The 22,896-nt window shown below is 37.9% G+C and overlaps 1 protein-coding gene and 1 pseudogene across 1 annotated transcript in view; one reads left to right on the top strand and one right to left on the bottom strand.

Annotated features, from left to right (window-relative positions):
* Positions 1 to 22,896, bottom strand: part of MEGF10 (multiple EGF like domains 10) — a 404,496-nt gene that overhangs the window by 299,893 nt on the left and 81,707 nt on the right. The window lies entirely within an intron of this gene.
* Positions 659 to 15,019, top strand: LOC102144944 (RNA-binding protein 15-like; annotated as a pseudogene).

The raw sequence follows: 22,896 nt of genomic DNA, 5'->3' as shown, positions 1-22,896 counted from the left end.
AGTGAGAGCTCAAGACTGAGGGAAGGAAACAGACTGTGCTTCCAGTTGTGACACCCAGCTCCACAGCACAACGCTGCTCAAACAAGCCATCAAACCAGGAGGCTACTGCCACCAGTGCCAGTTCCAACCTATGGCCTCTGCCATCACCAGGAGGTTGACAAATCAGGTGCTATGGTCGCACATTTAGACTCCAGAGTCTTGCTGTACTGTCGGGCCCAGAACTGCACCAGTGAAGTAAGAACCTCAGACCCTGCCTTTTTCCCAAATAATTCAGTTCTGGACCCAGATTTTGAATCTGGCACAGATGCAGTTGACTGGTGGAATCAAAACCACATGTCTGCAATCTCACAACTGGAAAATGACCTGAAAAATCTTCTTTGCTGAGAATGCAGAATTTATAATGTGGGAAGCTGCTAAAACAATGTTCAGAAACTGGAGTCAGCCTGAATAACAACTGACCACTATGCATAGACATAAATTTTACCTCTTATGGACTCTCTTAGGACCCTATTACAAGATACTAGTTTCTTCACCAAACATGAGAATGAATCAAGAAAGAGGGAGATACAAAATTATGTAATTGGAAATCTAACATAAGGAGGCAGGCAAAGGAAATTTCCAAGATCCTGATGAAGGGAAGGTGTGAACAGAATGCAGCATGGAGCAGGAAGTTAGAGCCCGCACGGCGGTTGAGGAGGAATCGGAGAGATTGCCTGATGTGTTCAATTCTATTGAAAGTATCCTACAACTGTCAGAGAATTAAGATAGGCACATGATACACTGAACAACTTGGGGAACTGGGGGAAGGCAAGTATTAATCCTAAGAAAATCAAATGTTATATAAGAAAAGGAATATAATCTTAGTGTACTACATGTCTAAGGTGTGAATTGTATTCACGTGGACACAACGGTACAAACATGAAGTGCTAATAATGAAAACAACTATATTGAAACTATATTGGAAGAATGAAGAACATATATTGTTCAACTATATTGGAACTGAAGAAATGAAGAAAGCAGGGAAAGAGAATGTGTGGGAAGGCCAACATAGTGATCACCTGGGCTAGCTCCTCATTCTCCATGCGAGGAAGCCAAAGAAAATAGCCAACATTTTAAAATCAAGAAATAATAATAAAAGCATTTATTTAGAATGTGCAAGCAAATACCAGAAAAAAAAAAGTAAAAATAAAAGTTGAAAAATTTTGCCTTAAGGGAGCAGAATTGTGGAGTAGAGACGGATTAGGGCTGTTATTTTTATTATAAGCCTGACAGTATTATTTCACTTTTAAAGTATATGTACACACATGCATGTGTGCACGCACACGTGCACACACACACATTAATTAAAATAAAAAGTAAATGTAGAGAACAATATCTCTTGCTGTACCTTCATAGCCTTTCCCTCCCTAACACTCATCCATCTCCTGTCTGTTTCTTTCCTTTCTATGATATACCTGCTCATTCTATAAACCACTCTCTCATCCTGTCAAGATGAAAAACTACATTGGCCACTGGCTGCTTCTGAAAATCAACCCTAGAGAAACTATAGAAGCCAGAGGGAAACAGATATGAGAAACTAATAACAAATCATAAAATAAAATAAAACACTGTGAGAAGGCCCCAGGGGAGTCTGAAGACTTGGGATTGTTATACGTTGTGGGAGGGAAAAGAGAGAATTGCTTCAGCCTGGGGGAAAGGCAGCCAGAGGTAGGTACTAGAAGGAGGTCAAAGGGGAACAGCGTTTCTGTTTCTGTTCTGCCACGTGGACCATCACGGCCTGCCCAGTCACCACAGAGATTGGCACCAGCAGCCTAAGCTACAGGTGTCAGGAGGGTACTACAAGTGTGGTACCAAAGCCCTGCAGGAAGACGAGGGAATGAAAAGCAGGTGTTTGCCAACCAGTATCCTGGGCATTCACTGCTGTACTACTCTCATTTCAAACTCCCAGGGAACGTGAATGAAATCTATGCAGACTGCTTGTAGAGTTTAAATGTGAAACATGGACGAGAGACATTGTGCCCGGAATTGGTTCCTTCCGGTGGGTTCTTGGTCTCGCTGGCTTCAAGAATGAAGCTGTGGACCCTCGCGGTAAGTATTACAGTTCTTAAAGATGGTGTGTCCGGAGTTTGTTCCTTCAGATGTTCAGATATGTCCAGAGTTTCTTCCTTCTGGTGGGTTCGTGGTCTCGCTAACCTGAGGAGGGAAGCTGCAGACCTTCCCCCTGAGTGTTACAGCTCTTAAAGGTGGCGCGTCCGGAGTTGTCCGTTCTTCCTGGTGGGTTTGTGGTCTCACTGATTTCAGGAGTGAAGCCACAGACCTTTGCAGTGAGTGTTAGAGCTCTTAAAGGTGGTGCGTCCAGAGTCCTTCCTTCCTCCGGGTAGGTTCGTGGTCTCGCTGGCTTCAGGAGTGAAGGTGTAGACCTCAGTGGTGGGTGTTACAGCTCATAAAGGTAGTGCAGACCCAAAGAGTGAGCAGCAGCAAGATTTATTGGGAAGGCCAAAAGAACAAGGCTTCCACAGCTGGAAGGGGACCCGGGTTGCCGCCGCTGGCTCCGGTTGCCAGCTTTTATTCCCTTATTTGGCCCTGCCCGCGTCCTGCTGATTGGTCCATTTTACAGAGTGCTGATTGGTGTGCTTTTACGTTTACAAACCTTTAGCTAAACACAGAGCATTGATTGGTGCATTTACAATCCTTTAGCTAGACAGAAAAGTTCTCCAAGTCCCCACCTGACCCAGAAGCCCAGCCGGCTTCACCTCTCAACATGATTTGGTGGTGGTGGGAAAATTGGGATAATCACCATCAGTTCTGCAGACCCCGAGGTTCCATCCCCTGGGCAGTTTCCAAAGCTTTAATTCATCTGGAGGTACATAAACTGCAGGCTGGGATTTAGCCCTTTTCCAACACATAGCCATGGCTAGTAACAGATATTCCAAGAGGAAGAGTTTTCAAGACAACATAATCAAAAAGCCATATAAAGAATACAGCTATCACATAAGAAAGACAACAAACTCAACAACATAAGCCATCTAAATTAGCATTACGAGAAGAGGTGGACCAAGAAATTAATATAGCGATGATAAATATATTAAGAGGTTAAGGCTGATAATCAGCAATATGAAGCAAGAATAAGAAAACATAAAAAAGGGCCAAGTTGAATATTAAGGATGGGATATATAACAGTTGAAGTAAATAAAACAATGAATAAGGTATATAGCAAAATGGATAAAGGTGATGAATAAAGCAGTGAGTTGGAAGAACAGATAGAGAAGCTCTCTCAGTGGTCAGCAAGAAAGTGTGAAGAAACAGGAAACGTGAAAGAAAGCTAGGAGATGTGGAGGGTGGAAGGAGGGTGCAAATACTTGTGAGCAGTGGCTTTGTAATGTGTCAACGTGACTAGACTGAACTGTGCTTCCTAAAATTCCCTTTCCTGTATATTTCTAATTAGGGTGGGCCACAAGAGAGAACCCTGTGAAAGGTTTGCTGGGCATTAGCCCTTGTCTGCCAGCTCTCCTTCTTTGTGGGAAGCATCAGTGGAGCCTCCAGTTGCTCTACCTTCCCCACTAAGCTTCTCTAACTCCTGGGCCAGGTGTGTGCTTGGCAATTGTGATGCAGGACTGTGGTTTCTGCAATAAACAAACATGCACAATCAAGGTGAAAGGCAATAATTACTAATACAAATTGTAGTGTGTCCTCACGGGCTTCAGTTTGTGGGTTCCAGCTTGTTCTTACTCACCTCCACTTTACTTCATCTCCTCTTCCCAACTGCCAGTTCTGTAGTTTCAAAGCTCTAGCATTGGGAAGTACAGATAATCTTCTTACAGAGGTTGCTTGACCAGTTCTTACAATTTCATTAGGTCAAATCCCTGCGATGTATATATTCCCATTCACCATTCCTATCATATTGTCTCAAATTTTAATTATAAGTTGTTCTGGATAAATAGTAAGTTTCGTTTTTTTTTTTTTCTCACTTTACTGAGGATATACAAACTTTTCCAAGGAATTTTATCACCTTTACCATATTTCCTAAATATTGAGGATTGCTTCAAACATGTTTTTAGTATGTATCTTTGTGTGGCGAAACTTCATTCTTGGTCTTATCTAAAGTATATATATTAGGCCATCACATTTGAAAGACAATTTGTCTGGATATACACTTTTAGGTTCAAATTTATTTTCCTTTGAGACAGGATCCCACTCTGTTACTCAGGCTGGAGTGCAGTCACACGATCACGGCTCACTGCAGCCTCTACCTCATCAGGGTTAAGGTGATCCTCCCACCTCAGCTTCCCAAGTAGCTGGTACTACAGGAATGCACCACCATGCCTGGCTAATTTTTATATTTTTTGTAGAGACAGGGTTTTGCCATGTTGCCCAGGCTGGTCTGGAACTCCTGGGCTCAAGCGATTCACTTGCCTCCACCTCCCAATGTGCTGGGATTACAGGCATGAGCCACTGCGCCTGACCTTTCCTTTGATATCTAAAAAACATTTTTTCCCTTTTGTCATCTTCTGTGTACTGTTCAAATCTTATTTTTGTTCTAATTGCTGATCTCTTCACTATCTCTGGAAGTTTTTTAAATTATTTCCTTGATTAATTTTGATGTTCTTAAATTCTATTCTGATGTTTCCAGGTTTAGGCTTTTTCTGATCTCTTATTTTTCTCTCTTTCTGAATCTGGGTATAACAGGGTTCATTCAGAGAAGCAGATCCATTAGGATATATTTCTGTGAGTTCATATATATGCATTCATATATATAAATATGAACAATAACTAATATATATACATGAGTCCACTAAATTGTCCAGTTAGGAGGAATATACAGATATTGATAAATTTAAGAAATTAACAGGAATAAATAAACATGAGTAAGGGCCTTCAGGCTAGCCATAATGAAACAAAAATAGAATATATAATATTCAAGCCAGTAGAAAACAAAAGAAAGTGGAGTAAATTGAAAATATAAAATATGGAATAAATAATTCTTAATATAATAAAAATTACAACAAATATAAATCGTTTTAATTCACAATTAAAAAGACAAATACTCTCTATGGTATTAAGAAATAAAAACGAAATCCAAAAATATGTTTTCTATGAGAAACATTCTTAAAACCAAAAGACATAACAAGTTTGAAAATGAAAGAGTGAAAGACAAAAAAAATAAACAGAAACCTAAAGAAACCCAGAATCTCAATCATGATAGCTGACAAAACAGAATTTAAGGTTGGGGGGTAAATAAAACAACAGTGAGAAGATATAACCATTGCAAATATACATATGCACCTAATAATAGGTTACACTAACTGACAAAGTACAGAAACAGATAAATCATCGGGAGTTTTTTTTAACACCCGACTATCAGAAATGTCCTAAGCAGTATGTTGAGAGCCTCTCAGACTATCCACCTCTGCACTGCTTTGCTGTACATGACACAAGACAGACAGTTGTCATGGGTGTCATCAAAGCAGTGCACAAGAAGGCTGCTGGAGCTGGCAAGGTGACCAAGTCTGCCCAGAAAGCCCAAATGAATAATACCCCTAATACCTGCAACCTCAGTCTTAATCAGTGGTGAAAGACTGGTCTCAGAACTATTTGTTTCAATTGGCGATTTAAGTTTAATAGTAAAAGACTGGTTAATGAAAGCAATGCATCATAAAACCTTCAGAAGGAAAGGAGAATGTTTTGTGGACCCCTTTGGGGTGTGTGTGTGTGTGTGTGTGGCAGTTTTAAGTTACTAGTTTTTAAAATTAGTACTTTTTAATGGAAACAACTTGACCACAGATCTCTCATAGAATTTTAGGACACATTAAAACAAAGTTTAATGAGAAAAAAAGTACTAAGCAAAAATTAAACAGATTTTTATCTAAAAATTATAATTAATAGACTCATACTATTAATTATATTGTTCAGATCTTTAATATGTATGTTCCAATGGTATGATTTTATATATATATACAAGTATATGCTACAATAGTTTATGCAACAAATAGCACGTATGTATTTTTAGAATCATGCACATATTCTCACTAGTAGACTAGGCTTACAAAAAGTTCCAATAAACCCAGGGACAATATTATGCAGATTTTTTACTGAAACAAGATCTAACTCTGTCACCCAGGCTGGAGTGCAGGGACATGATCATAGATCATTGCAACCTCTAACTCCTGGGCTCAAGCCATCCCTCCCACCTCAGTCTTCTGAATAGCTGGAACTACTACAGGTGCACAGCATCCCCAACCCCTGCAACTATTTTTCAAAAATTTTTTTGTAGAGACAGGGCCTTGCTATGTGCCCAGTCTGTTCTCCAACTCCTAGGCTCAAGGGATCCTCCCTACTCTGCTTCCCAAAATTCTGGGATTACAGGCATGAGCCACTGCACCCAGCCTTCATGCAGATTTTATCTTCTAAACATGAGATAATACAAGAAATTAATAATATAAAACTTTTACAAATGTCTCAAATTTTGAAGGTAACATATTGCTAAATAACTCACAGGTTAAAAATGAAATTATAATCAAACTGAGTACCTAGAATTGAATGAACTTGGAAATACAAAATATATGGTACATAACTAAAATATATATATATATATATTTTTTTTTTTTTTTTTTTTTGAGACGGAGTCTCGCTCTGTCGCCCAGCCCAGGCTGGAGTGCAGTGGCGCGATCTCGGCTCACTGCAAGCTCCGCCTCCCGGGTTCACGCCATTCTCCTGCCTCAGCCTCCCGAGTAGCTGGGACTACAGGCGCCCACAACCGCGCCCGGCTAATTTTTTTGTAATTTTTAGTAGAGACGGGGTTTCACCGTGGTCTCGATCTCCTGACCTTGTGATCCGCCCACCTCGGCCTCCCAAAGTGCTGGGATTACAGGCGTGAGCCACTGCACCCGGCCCTAAAATATTATTTAGAAAGAACATTTATACTTTTAAATATGTTTATGAAGAAACAATAAAAGTTGAAACAAAGTATGCTAAGCATCCAACTCAAGAAGTTATAAAAAAGAACATCAAAGCAAAACCAAAGAAGAAAAAAGATATAATAAAGGAAACAATATAATACATGTTTTAAGTAGAAGAGATTTACAAAACTAAAAAGCTCTATTTTTGAAAAGAGTACTAAGATAAACTTTTGATAAAAGTGAATAAGGATAAAAGGAGACAACAAAGGTAAATAAAACACTGATCAAAAAATAAAGATAGGAAAATAATTACAGGTTTTCAAAGAGATAAAATAGATAAATTCCTGGAATATATATAAAATGCTAAACTAACCCAAGAAGAAAAAGGAAACTTAAAATAGACTCACAGGGATTAAAGAAATTTAACTGGTAGTTAAATTTCCAAACCAAAGATCTCTAGGCCTGCCTGCATGCTTTTAAAGTAAACTCTATCAAACTTGGTTTTTGTTATTGTTGTTGTTGTTTTGAGACAGGGTCTCACTCTGTCACCCAGGCATGGAGTCTGTCACCGTGACTGTAGCTCACTGCAATCTTGAACTTCTGGGCTCAAAGGATCTTCCTGCCATAGCCTCCGGAGTAGCTGGGACTACATACAGGCATGAGCCACCTTGCCTGGCCTCTATCAAACTTTCAAAAACTAATTCCTGTTTTATAAATTATTCCAGAAAATGCAAAAGAAAAAAAAGAATTTTCAATTCATTTTATAAAGCTAATATAATCTCCTTTTCCTTATTGCTTCTGGATTTTAGCCATAGTTTAGAAACTTCTCCCCACTCACAGATTATAGAAGGCTTCATCCTACCTTCTCTAGAACTTGAGTGATTTCATTTTATTTTTACATTTATCTCTTAGAGTCATTTGAAATTTATTCCAGTACGTGCTATAAATAATAGGTCTGATATTCTCTATTCCCATGTGACTACACACAGCTCACAAGCGCCAATTGTTAAATTCTCAGGGATTTTGTGAGCTGATTGTTAAACACAGCCATTACTACAAAATAAATCATATCAACTTAAAATGAAATAAATCATGTTAAAAATGAAGCTAATAAATATTCACAACTTATCATTCCTATTACTTTGATACATTTTACTACTATCAAGACTTCTGAGGTTATTTATATCTATCATGTCCATACAATGGAAATACTATAAGCATGGAATGCCGCTATGCATCTTTTCCCAAGTCTTTACATCATGACGCCCTACTATAGCATGAAATTGGCTATGGTGGGAGCATTTACATCACAAAGTTAGTGATGCTAAAATCAGGGCCTAATTTTTTATTTTGTTGATTGTGTAGAATAAGGATCACAATGGCCAGTAGGCCAAATCCAGTCTGCCAGCTGTTTGTGTAAATAAAGTTTTATTGGAAGACAGCCACAGCTCTTTGTTCACTATCATCCATAGCTGCTTTTATGCTTTCATGGCAGTTGAAGGGTTGCACAGATACCATATGGACCAAAAAGCATAAAATATTTCCTATCTGGCCCTTACAGAAAACCCTGGTCTAGACTTTTAAAAATAATGGAGAAAATGTTAGCAGCGTAGATTAATTTTTAAAATGTATCATAGGCAGTCTCAGTATAAGGGCAGCTGAAGCAGCCGGCTCAATTAAGATGAGGTTTCTGCTGCTTCTCCTGGTGGTGGTGTCAGCAGTGGTGCCCAATCTAGGCAGTGTGCCCAGCAAGAGATTAAATATGCAATACACCACAAGGCCACTGCTCAAGTTCCAGATTTGTGTTTCCTAAAGTTATAGGTGGGTGTTTGAGGAGCACATGTGGGTTATTAGTCAGCGGTACCCAGACATCACACTGAAGGAGAGAATTACCTCCCTCAACCAATATATAGACACATAGCATCTTTCCTGACAGCCTTCAATCTAGTACTAATAGGATTAATAATTGTTGTCAAGGATCCTTTTGCTTTCTTTGGCATACAAGCTCTAGCCTTCGGTGAAATACATAGCATAGATAAAAAACAATCACAACTTCTGGAAGTCAAGGACACACTTAGAGAAATGCAAAATGCACTGAAAAGTCTCAGCAATAGAATCAGACAAGCAGAAGAAAGAACTTCAGAGCTCAAAGACAAGGTTTTCAAATTAACCCAATCCAACAAAGACAAAGAAAAAACAATTTTTTTAAAAAATGGACAAACCCTCCAAGAAATTTGGGATTATGTTAAATGACCAAACCTAAGATTAATTGGTGTTCCTGAGGAAGAAGAGAAATCTAAGTTTGGAAAACATATTTAAGGGAACAATCAAGGAAAACTTTCCCGACCTTGCTAGAAACCTACATATCCAAATACAAGAAGCTCAAAGAACACCTGAGAAATTTATTGCAAAAAGATAATCATGTAGGCACATAGTCATCAGATTACCTAAAGTCAAGACGAAGGAAAGAATCTTAAGAGGTGTGAGGCAAAGCACCAGGCAACCTCTAAAGGAAAACCTAGCAGATTAACAGCAGATTTCTCAGCAGAAATCCTACAAGCTAGAAGAGATTGGGGCCCTATCTTCAGACTCCTTAAACAAAGCCATTATCAGCCAAGAGTTTTGTATCCAGCAGAACTAAGCTTCGTAAGTGAAGGAAAGATGCAATCTTTTTCTGACAAACAAATGCTGAGAGAATTCACCAGTACCAAGCCAACACTATAAGAATGGCTAAAGGAACTCTAAATCTTGAAACAAAGCCTCGAAATACACTAAAATAGAACATCCTTCAAGCATAACTCTCACAAGGCCTATAAAACAAAAACATAATAAAAAAAAAAAGTATTCAGGCAACAAACAATCAATAGCACCACGAATAATAGAACAGTACCTCACATCTCAATACTAACGTTGAATGAAAATGGCCTAAATGCTCCAGTTAAAAAACACAGAATGGCAGAACAGATAAAAATTCACCAACCAAGTAACTGCTGTCTTTAAGAGACTCATCTAACACATAAGGACTCACATAAAGTTAAGGTAAAGGGATGGAAATAGACATTTCATGCAAATGGACATCAAAAGCAAGCAGGAGTAGCTATTCTTATATTAGGCAAAATGAACTTTAAAGCAATGGCAGTTAAAAAAATAAAGAGGGACATTATATAATGATGAAAGGATTTATCCAACAGGAAGGTATCACAATTCTAAATATATATCCACCTAACACTGGAGCTCCCAACTTTATAAAACAATTACTACTAGGCCTAAGAAATGAGATAGACAGCAACACAATATTAGTGGGGGACTTCGATACTCCACTGACAGCACTAGACAGGGCATCAAGACAGAAAGTCAACAAGGAAAAAATGGATTTAAACTATACCCTAAAACAAATGAACTTAACAGATATTTACAGAACATTCTGCCCAACAATTGTAGAATATACATTATATTCATCAGCACATGGAACATTCTCCATGTTAGACCATATGATAGGCCATAAAACAAATCTTAATACATTTAAGAAAATTGAAATTATATCAAGTACTCTCTCAGACCACAGTGGAACAAAATTGGAAATCAACTCCAAAAGGGACCCTCAAAACCATGCAAATACATGGATATTAAATAACCTGCTCCTGAATGATCACTGGGTCAACAATAAAATCAAGAGGAAAATTTAAAAATTATTTGAACTGAATGATAATAGTTTCACAACCTGTCAAAACCTCTGGAATACAGCAAAGACCTTGCTAAGAGGAAAATTCATAGCATTAAATGTCTATATCAAAAAGTCTGAAAGAGCACAAATAGACAATCTAAGGTCACACCTCAAGGAACTAGAGAAACAAGAACGAACCAAACCCAAATCCTGCATAAGAAAATAAATAACAAAGGTCAGAGCAGAATTAAATGAAATTGAAACCAAAAAATACATAAGATAAATGAAACAAAAACCTGGTTCTTTGAAAAGATACATAAAATTGATAGACCACTAGTGAGATTAACCAAGAAAAGAAGAGAGAAGATTCAAATAAACTCAACTAGAAATGAAACAGGAGATACTACTACTGATACCAAAGAAAAGCAAAAGATTATGCAAGGCTACTATGAACACCTTTACACACATAAACTAGAAAACCTAGAAGAGATGGATAAATTCCTGGAAATATACAATCCCCCTAGATTAAAACAGGAAGAAATAGAGACTCTGAACAGACCAATAACAAGCAGCAAGATTGAAATGGTAATTTAAAAAATCGCCAACAAAAAAAGCCCAGCATCAAACGGATTTACAGCTGAATTATTTCAGATATTCAAAGAATTTTTACCAATCCTATTGACTTTATTCTACAAGATAGAGAAACAGGGAATCCTCCTTAAGTCATTCTATGAAGCCAGTATCAACCTAATACCAAAACCAGGAAAGGACATAGCAAAAAAAGAAAACTACAGACCAATATTCCTGATGAATATAAATGGAAAAATCCTTAACAAACTATTAGCTAACGAAATCCATCAGCATATTAAAAAGATAATCCACCATGATCAAGTGGGTTTCATACCAGGAATGGTTTGACATTTGCAAGTCAATAAATGTGATACACTACATAAAAAGAATTAAAACCAAAAATCACATTATCATCTCAATCAATGCAGTAAAAGCATTTGACAAAATCTAGCATTCCTTTATGATTAAAACCCTCAGCAAAATCAGCAAGGAAGGGACATACCTTAATGTAATAAAAGCTATCTATGACAAACCCACAGCCGACATAATACTGAATGGGGAAAAGTTGACAGCATTCCCCCTGAGAACTGGAATAAGACAAGGATGTCCACTCTCACCATTTCTATTCAACATAGTACTGGAAGTCCTAGCCAGAGCAATCAGACAAGAGAAAGAAATAAAGGGCATCCAAACTGGTGAAGAGGAAGTCAAACTGTTGCTGTTTGCTGATGATATGATAGTATACCTAGAAAACCCTAAAGACTCTAACAGAAAGCTCCTAGAACTGATAAATGAATTCAGCAGTTTCAGGATACAAAATTAATGTACACAAATCAGTGGCTCTGCTATACACCAACAACAACCAAACTGAGAATCAAATCAAGAACTCAACCCCTTTTACAATAGCTGCAAAAAATAAAAAAATAATAATAAATAACACTTTGGAATATACTTAACAAAGGAGATGAAAGACCTCTACAAGGAAAACTACAAAACACTGCTGAAAGAAACAAATCTGGAGGCATCACATTATCTGACTTCAAACTATACTATAAAGCCATAGTCACCAAAACAGCATGGTACTGGTATAAAAATAGGCACATAGGCCAATGAGAGCAGCAGTGGAAAGACCAATAGTGGCAGCAGAGTCTCCACCTGGACAAGTCCAGCAGCCGAGGCAGCAGTCGCGAGTATGACACCGGTGGGGGCAGCTACAGTGGCCACTTGCATAGTTACAGCTTCTCAGCACCAAAAATTACTCGGGCGGGGGCGAGTTGGTCAGCAGCTCCCCGGGTAGAGGAGTGGAGTCACTTTCCTCCAGGGCCGCCTCCTCAGCTCCTGTCCCAGCTGAGTGAGGAAACAGTGGAGGATGGCCTGTTTCATGAGTTCAAAGGCTTCAGGGATGTAAGGGTCAAAATCAATCACCTATCAGTTTCTGGCAGCGGAGATGAGCTGGTAGCCTTTGCAAACTTCCCACACCCAGAGGACGCATGGGCGGCCAAGCACTCAGAGGCGGCCTGGTGCTCTCTGACCCGCCTCTGAAGACAGAAGCAGTGCATGTGAACCGGAGCAGCAACTGCTCCCCTTTAGACAAAGATTTATCCTCCATCAGCCAGCGTGGTGGGAGCCTCTGTAGGTGGTCACCCGCACTCCCTTGGAGTTGGTGGGGGCCAGAGATCACCTTCCCCTGGTGGTGCAGCTTTGGGATACAGAGACTAGGCTGCAGCAGATGGCTCATGGCCACCTAACCCCTCCACCTCCACCACCATTGCCTGGAGACTGGAGACAAAACGAGACTATTCATTCTATGAGAGAGTGCACCCAGCATACAGTCTTAAACCAAGGGAGGGAGCTGGAGCAGATGCTGCTCCTTTCAGAAAACTGGATGAGATGTCACCCGAGGATCATCACAGAACTAACCAGACATTTTTCTTGGGCAACCTAGACACCACTGTAACAGAGTGACCTAAGAAGGGTGTTTGATTGCTTTGGAGTCATCACAGAAGTAGATATCAAGAGCCCTTCTCTTGGCCAGACTAGTAATTATGGCTTTCTCAAATTTGAGAACCTAGATATGTCCCAAATTAGCAATGTTCAGCAAAATTATAATTTGGAATCCTATCAAAATTGGTTATGGTAAAGCTACACACACCACCCGCCTCTGGGTGGGTGGCCTGAAACCTTGGATGCCTCTTGCTGCCCTGGCAAGAAAGTTTGACCAACTTGGCACCATACACCCCACAGACTACAGAAAGGTGATAGTTGGGTGTATATCCAGTATGAAAGCTTGGATGCAGTGCACGTTGCCTGGACCCATATGCGGGGCTTCCCACTTGGTGGCCCAGATCACCACCTTAGACTTTGCAGACACCAAATGTTGTTACCAGCAGCAGTATATGCAGCCTCTGCCCTTGACTCATTATAAGCTGATGACAGATGCTTTTGGACATCAGTCCCTTGACCTTTTGAGGGGTGCTTAGGATAGGACACCACCCTTATTATACAGAGATTGTGATAGAGACCTTTATCCTGACTCCAATTGGGTGCCACCTCCAACCCCAACTGGAGAAGGCAGCACTGGGACTGCAGCTACTGCTGTGCCTGCTTACGAGCCACTGGATAGCCTGGATCACAGGCGGGATGGTTGGTCGTTGGACAGGGACAGAGGTGATTAAGATCTGCCCAGCAATAGAAACCAGCCTGGTAAGCGAAAGCTGCCTGGGGAGAGCAGAGGACAGCATCTGGCTAGGTCTCCTGAGAGTGACTGCCCACGAAAACGTCACTGCGCTCCTTCTCCTGACCACAGTCCAGAATTGAGCAGTAGCCAGGATCCTTACAACAGTGACAATGATCCATCTTCCCGTCTTCTCTTGGAAAGGTCCTCTCCAATCAGAGACAGATGAAGTAGTTTGGAGAAGAGCCAGAGTGACAAGTGAGACCATAAAAATTCTGGCTCAGCTGAATGGATAGGAAGCACCGTACAACTGCTCCCACTGACGGGAAAGCCCTCTGAAAAAAAGAAGACCACACTGATGGGAGTGCATCTAGCACCAACACTGCTTCCTGGAAGCTGAAGTCCCCTTTCCAGAAACAGGATGCGGGGACAGCCCCCGTGGCATAACCCCTTCCAAACTCTGTTTGACCTGGGAGGGCATGCTACTACTGAAGAACAGCAACTTTCCTTCCAACATTCCAACATGCAGCTGTTGCAGAGTGACCTCCAAGTGGCTAGCAGTCTTCTTGTGGAGGACCAAACTGGCCCAGCTCAGGATCACTCAGTGTCTCCATTTGGACCAGCCCAAGTTGGATGAAGTAACTCGATGCATCAAAGTAGCAGGACCTAATGGTTTTGCCATTCTTCTGGTCGTGCCTGGAAGTTCTGACAGCCGGTCCTCCTCTTCCTCGGACACTGCCACTTCTACTCAGAGACTGCTTAGGTGCCTTGTGTCCTATTTAAAGCAAAAGCAGGTACCCAAGGTGATCAGCCTTGGGAGGGGGGCACAACAAAGACAAGGAAAACACCGGGGTCCTTCATGCCTTCACACCTTGTGAGCTCTCCCAACAATTCCTGGATTCGCTGCCAAGGCACTGGCTACATCTAAAGAAGATTACCTGGTCATGATTATTGTCCATGCAAAACTGGTTGAACAGCGGATGAAGATGTGGAATTCAAAGCTCTAGTGGACCTTTTTGAAGAGAAATTGTGGCTTTGGAATTTACGTGGGCCTCTGATGGAAGAAAGGTAATCTGTTTAGTATTTGTGCATTTTACTAAAATGGCAGCTTAAAGTTTTGTATCAGGTGTTTGAAGTGGGGGGGAAAATGACCTCTTTGCTTTATGCTATGTACGTAAGATTTCTAGAAGAGTAAAAAAAAAAAAAAAAAAAAAAAAAAAACCTTTTTTTATGGCTCACACAGCTTCAGAGTAGCTGTCTCTCAAACATGTACTCACACTTGAGCTGCTTTTGTTTTATTCTAAATAAATTGTTTCTTTTGAAGAAAAAAAAGTAGGCACATAGACCAATGGAACAGACTAGAGAACCCAAAATGAAGCCAAATACTCACAGCCAACTGATCTTTGACAAAGCAAACAAAAACATAAAATGGGGAAAGGACACCCGATTCAACAAATGGTGCTGGGATAATTGGCAAGCTACATGTAAAAGAATGAAACAGGTTCCTCATCTCTCACCCTATACAAAAATCAACTCAAGATGGATCAAGAACTTAAATCTGAGACCTGAAACCATAAAAATTCTAGACAATAACATCAGAAAAACACTTCTAAACATTGGCTTAGGCAAAGATTTCATGACCAATAACCCAAATGCAAATGCAACAAAAACAAAGATAAATAGGTGGGACTTAATTAAACTAAAGAGCTTTTGTATGGCAAAAGAAACAGTCAGCAGAATAAACAGACAACCTACAGAGTGGTAGAAAATCTTCACAATCTATACATCTGACAAAGGACTAATATCCAGAATCTACAAGGAACTCAAACAAATTAGCAAGAAAAAAACAATCCCATCAAAAAGTAGGCTAAGGACATGAATAGACAGTTCTCAAAACAAGAACACTGCACTCCAGCCTGGGCTGGGCGACAGAGCGAGACTCCGTCTCAAAAAAAAAAAAAAAAAAACACAAAAACAAATGGCCAACAAACATAAGAAAAAGTGCTCAACGTCACTAATGATCAGGGAAATGCAAATCAAAACCACAATGCACTATCACCTTACTCCCACAAGAATGGCCATTAAAAAAAAAAAAAAATAGATGCTGGCGTGGATGCGGTGAAAAGGGAACACTTCTACACTGCTAGTGGGAATGAAAACTAGTACAACCACTACAGGAAACAGTGTGGAGAACAGTGTGGAGACCTTGTAGAACTACCATTTGATCCAGCAATCCCACTACTGGTTATCTACCCAGAGGAAAAAAAGTCATTATTTGAAAAAGATACTTGCACACACATGTTTATAGCAGCACAATTCATAATTGCAAAAATATAGAACCAGCCCAAATGCCTATCAATCAACAAGTGGATAAAGAAACTGTGGTGTGTGTGTATGTATGTGTGTGTGTGTGTGTGTGTGTGTGTGTGTGTGTGTGTATATAAAAAATGGAATACTACTCAGCCATAAAAAGGAATGAATTAATGGCATTCACAGCAACCTGGATGAGATTGGAGACTATTATTCTAAGTGAAGTAACTCGGGAATGGAAAATCAAACATCATGTGCTCCCACTCATAAGTGGGAGCTAAGCTAAGAGGATGCAAAGGCATAAGAATGACACAATGGACTTTGGGGACTCAGGGGGAAAAGGGTGGGAGGGAGTGAGGGATAAAAGACTACAAATATGGTGCAGTGTATACTGCTCGAATGATGAGTAATGGGTGCACCAAAATCTCAGAAATCACCACTAAATGACTTATTCATGTAACCAAACACTACCTGTTCCCCAAAAACATATTGAAATAAAAAATAAAGTATACTATTAACATTTTTAATTGTATCATATTTGTAGCTGTTACATTGTGAATAGCACAAAAAAATGGCAAATAATCTCCCAATATTTAAAAAGTATTATCCAATGCAGCAAGGAAGTCACATCATTGATAAATAAGTCAAGATTCAATGTCTGTCATTTTACTCTATCTGATATGTTAAATGAAAATATCAGCTGACATTCATGTGACAATTTATGTGACATTCATGTAACTTATCAATTACAACCATAAATTGGTTATGGATAGAAAAGTTCAGCAAAAATCAAGAAAAGCATTCTGTGAGAATTTATGAATCATTTAGAATTTGTAATAGAAAGAATTGTATATTTTATTATTATTTTTAAACTGCTTGCTAAACATCCTTTACATCAGTAAAATTTATACTATACATACATATGCACATATATGTATGCACATACATGTGTATTAAACATTTACCAGGCCAACGCCAGCTATACAACATCCCAATTCCACTTATTAAAAAACTTTATCACTCTAGTTTAAAGTGAACAACACAATAGAACGATTACCTACCCCAAGGAATAATATTTTAAGTTTGATCAGCTGAATTCCATTGATACATATTGTGTGGAATTTTTCCTAACTGTACTAATCTTTCTAAAGTAACCACAATCCTTCCTATGTTTTTGAAAATACTTATTTTTTAAAGTGTATCTTTTTTTTTTACTGATTTGAGAAGCTGTCTTTATTGTATACTAAATTTCCAAATGCACTTCTACTTTATTTCTCATTTTTCTATTTTTTGTACCATTAGTCTGTCTGCCTATTTGTGTGTCAATACCAAATTATGTTAATTATAAAGAGTTTATGGTATATTTTAATTTTTGGTAAAAGAAACTCTTCCCACTTAGGCTGAGGCGGGCGGATCACGAGGTCAGGAGTTCGAGAGCATCCTGGCTAACACGGTGAAACCCCGTCTCTACTAAAAATACAAAAACTTAGCCAGGTGTGGTGGCGGGCCCCTGTAGTCCCAGCTATTCGGGAGGCTGAGGCAGGAGAATGGTATGAACCTGGGAGGCGGAGCTTGCAGTGAGAGGAGATCACGCCACTGCACTTCAACCTGGGTGACAGAGCGAGACTCCGTCTCAAAAAGCAAACAAAAAAATTGATAAAATGATAGGATGAGTACTAGCTATAAATGAATACAATTATGATGAAAAGATTACAGTGATGCTACGAATATTCTGTCAAAGCTTTCAACCAGATTCATTTACTTTATTTAGCAATGTTTTTAAACTTTTATTTTATATGTCTTTTATTTTTAAAGACAATTGATTAGACACTTGGATGAAAAATAAACTCTCAAAATAATTGGAAAAAAAAAAAAAGAAACTCCTCCCTCCTCCCACTCTCACTTGATTGCTCTTCTTTTTCAGAGTGTTTGATTATTCTTGCTTGATGTCCTTTCAGGTAAATTTTATAATCAGCTTGTCTATTTGGGGGTTGTGGGGACGAAATCTGATTATATTCTTATTGGGTATTTCACAAGTTTATAAATTAAAACAGGGAGAATGTTATTTTTTATGATGTTGAGTTTTTCTGTCCAAGAACAAGGTACATTTTCTCATTTGTGGCAATCAACTTTTGTAATTTTCAAGTGTATTTTTCTCATATAGGATTAGGATATTTATAATTGAGCTTATAACTTGGCACTTACTTTCTTTGTTATATCATAAATGAGAGGATCCTCTTCCATTACATTTTGTAATGGCTTTTGTTCATATTATGAAAGCAATTGATTTTTAAATATTAATTTTGTAAGCTGCTACATTACTATTTGTTTTATTTGAGATAAGTTTTTATCAATTGTTTTGGATTTTCCAGATATTTAATCATGCCATCTGAAAATATCTCTTCACTTCCAATTACTTTATCCTCCAGTTGCTTTCTCTTATCTAATTACAACGGTCAATAGCTTCAAAATAATGTCATATAAGAGTAGAAATTGGTCCCTTTCTAGTACCTGACTTTAGTGGGAAAGTTTTCAGTGTCTCCTTATTAAGGATGCTAGGTTTGGGGCTGAATTATATCTATCATAGAGGAAGTGCAGTAGGCCAAATAATGGCCTCCAATATCAGGTCCTATTTCCTAAAACCTGTAAATGTTACCTCATATGTCAAAGGCTTTGCAGACATGATTAAATTAAGGATTTTGAGATGGAAAGATTATCCTCAATTATGTGAAAGAGCCCTAAATGCAATCACATGAGAGGAAGACAGAGGGAGATTTTACATATGCAAAGAAGAAAAAGACAATGTGTCCATGGTAGCATAGACTGGGTAGATGCAGCCACAAGCCAAGGAATGCCAAAAGGTGGAAGAGGCGAGAAACAGATTCTGCCCTGGAGCCTCCAGAGGCACTGCAGACTGGCCAACACCTTTGTTTTGGCCCAGTGAGACCCATTTTGAACTACTTTTTATAAAGAAAAAAAAACCTCTGGTCTCCAAAACTATGAAAAACTAGATTTGTTATTTTAAGCCACCAATTTTATGATAATTTGTTCCAGCAGCCTCAGGAAACTATGAGAGGAAATATCCAATAAGTCTCTTTTTTTTAAGTCTTTTCAACATAACTGATGACATTATTAAAGGTCTCTTCTCCATCTATGGATACAATAGTAACTTTTTTCTCATCTTTATTAATATGATGAATTACATTGACTTATTTCCTTGGATTAAATCACCTTTATATTCCCCTAAGGGGAATACAATTCCCCTAAGTAATGAGTAAGGTTTTTTTTAACATTCTGTTGGGTTTTCTTTGCTGATCTTTTAAGATGTTTGCATCAATGCCCATAAGTGAGATTGGTGTGGGATTTGTTTTTTGTTTTATTGGTGCAAACTGTATCAAGTTTTGAGATCAATGTCATACTCAATTCATAAAGCAAATTCAGAAGTTTTATTTTCTGTTCTCAGCAATAATGTAAGTAGTATTATGATGAGACGATTTTCAAGGTTTGACAGAATTCTCCTACGCAAACATCTGAGAGTGGTGCTTTTTATTGTGGGGAAACTCATTAATTACTTTTTGATATTTATATTTCTTCTATGATATTGATCAGTATAGACTTTCTGTCTCTGTCAATTTTGAAAACATATTTATCTTTAAAAATTATCCACTTCACTTTGATATTGATATAATATTTAATTTATATATATAATATATATAACATGCATTTACATATTATATATGTGTTATTTTAGAGACAGGGTCTTGCTCTGTCACCCAGGCTAGAGTGCAGTGGCAAGGTCATGGCTCACTGTACCTTAAATCTTTAGGTTCAAGTGATCCTCCCATCTCTGCCTCCTATGTGGCTAGGGCCACAGGCATGTGCCACCACACTCAGCTAATTTTTTTTTACTTTTTTTAGAAACAGGGTCTCGTTATGTTGCCCAGGCTGGTCTCAAACTCTTGGCCTCAAGTGGTTCTCCCATTTGGTGTTACACGCATGAGCCACTGTGCTCAGCCTAGTATTTGTCTTTGTTTTGCAAAGATTTGGGCAAAATGGCCTTATGATTATAAAAACTTCCCTTTTCATCCTTATTGCTCTCTTGTCATTTCTAATTTTATGTATTTGTCCTTTCTCTTTTTTTCCCTTCATTACATTAACTAATGAGTATCTACTCTCTGATTTTTTTAATGGCAACTTTGGGGTATTTGTTAATTCCACTGCTTTAATTTTATCTCATTAATTTCTGCTTTGGTCTTTATTAATTTTCCCGCTGCTTTATTATGAAATACATTGTTCTTTTTCTAGCTGTTTGCATTTGGTATTTAACTCGTATTCTCATTTTTTAATTATTACTGCAATAGACACTTAATGCTATAAATATTTTCCTGATAATTGCTTTAATCATATCCCATAGCTCTAATATGTTTTCATTTTCATGATTTTCAAAACTTTGAATTTTATATTACATTTTCCTTTAAAACCCCAAATTCTTTAAGAACATGTTTTAAATTTTCAAATTTAAGAGCTCTTTTAATATTTTGTTATTAATTTATATTATATCAAGCTCAGAAAACGTGTTTTATTTCTTTCCTTTAGAATTTATTAAGGTTTTTTTGTAATTTAAGATAAGGTCAATTTTTATGAATGTTTCACAAATACTTAAAGAGATTATGAAGTCTCTGCTTTCGGTGTTCAGGGTTCAATGCATCTATAGAATTACAGTCATGCACCACATGCATAACATTTAGGTCATAATGACATTTAGGTCAACAGTGGACAGTCTATTTGATAGTGGTCCCATAAGATTATAATACTGTATTTTTATGGTGTCTTTTCTATGTTTAGATACACAAATACTTACCATTATAATTGCCTACAGTATTCAGTACAATAACATGAACATGAACATGTTTGTAGCCTAGGAGCAATAGGCTATACCATATATCCTGAGTAAGTAGTAAGCTATACCATCTACTTTGTGTAAGTATACTCTATGATGCTTGCAACATGACAAAATTGCCTAATGATGTGTTTCTCAAACTAGATCCCTGTCATTAAATGGTGCATGGCTATGTATTATTTGTTGTTGTTTAGGTCTTCTATATTCTAATTTTTTTTCCACTTGACTTCTCTTGTATGCTGATAGCACTTAGCAGCCTTCACTTTTGATCAGTTTGCTTTTATTTGAAGTTCATGGTTCACCTTTTCCCCCATGAAATTATTACATTTATTATTCTCATATCTCCTGGCATAAAACATTACTATCATAAAGTCTGATGACAATCTGGCTTTCCCCTTATTAATGACTTTTTTTTTGTCTTAGATGCCCAAAGGATGTATTTTCTCTCTTTTTAAAAAGAAAGTCCAATCGTTTTATTAGACTATATCTTGGTTTTAACTTTTCCCAGGAACACAGTGGATCTTTTCAATATATGCTTTCAAATTGTTTTTTAGTTTGGAAAAGTTTTCTTCAGTCATAGTGTTTAGTATATATTCTCTTTCATTGGCTTCTCCAGGGGCTCCTTTTGTTTGTATTGTGGATCTCCTTTGCCTACATTCTATGCTTATCTCTTTCTCTTATATCATTATTCTCTCCCTTTTCATGTCTTTTTTATTTACAAAACTTTCATCCTTTCCACCTTTTACTTAAGACATTATCAGTTGTATCCAGTTGCCTTCTTTATTTCTATAATGATTTTTAAATTTTATATTTCTAACTCTTTACTGAGTCATCCCTCTTTTCAAGGCATTTTTTCTCAATGACCACATCTTTAGTGTCTCTCATTCTGCTTTATGTTGTTGTTTAAGTCTTGTAATTTTTTAAATTTCTATATCTTCATTTTAAATATTAGGTAGAAATTTTAATTTATTTTCATCTTTATTGGCATTCTTTCACTGTCTATAGAGAGGTTATTCTGCTCCTTATTATTTTCTTTTTATAATTTTGTATAAGATGTGACTATACCTCTAGCTAGCACTACCTCTGTGCTTTGTGCTCTAACTAGAATGAACTTTGTATCTTTGTGGCTACATGTTCTGAGATTTACCTTCTTTGCTTCCTTCACTTTTATCTGGACCCTTTCTTTTTGTCCCTACTGTTTTTGTTCAGCTTGATTTATATTATACTTGCTTCAGTTTCTTCTAAGAGTGGAGTTTTGTTTTTAAAGGAAACTTCTATTTATTAATTTCAAGAGTTTATAAACCCAGGTAGCTCCAGAATAGTCAGACTTTATTGCAATTATAGCACGCTTGCATTCTCTTACAAACTGAACCTTGTAGAACATTACCCTCTCCCACCCCCAGTTTTAGCTTCTCTTCCCTTCTCGCCTCACTATGCTTTCCAATGAGTACATCATGGCAATTTGAGGCTTTTCCTATTCATAGGACCATTAGAAACTCAGTTGCCTTTCCTCCACTTTGTCCTACTCAGATTCTGATACACAGGGCTGGGATACGACAGTGGTTTGTCCCCACTATTTAGAGGGTTATCACAATACCTTGTCATCTAGTTGTATTTTAGATATCGTCATGAGTCCTTAGTTTAGATGTTACTGTTCCTCTATCTATTTTTATGAGGCAATATGGAGAGAGTCAAAGTTATATGGCCATCTTCCCAGAATATCATCCACAATTCTTACTGGAGGAACTTTAGGTGTATTCCTTTTAAGATTGGGAACACAACAGGAAAGTGCCTGGTTACCACTACCGCTTATTGTAACTCTAGAGGTCATGACCAATATATAAAGAAAATAAGTACAAAGTGTACAAATTGAAAGAAATAA

Source organism: Macaca fascicularis, chromosome 6 (assembly GCF_037993035.2).
Source record: "Macaca fascicularis isolate 582-1 chromosome 6, T2T-MFA8v1.1".
In the NCBI taxonomy this organism is placed as follows: domain Eukaryota; kingdom Metazoa; phylum Chordata; class Mammalia; order Primates; family Cercopithecidae; genus Macaca; species Macaca fascicularis.
The sequence above is the reverse complement of the archived record's forward strand: the minus strand, read 5'-3'. Positions and strand labels throughout refer to the sequence as shown.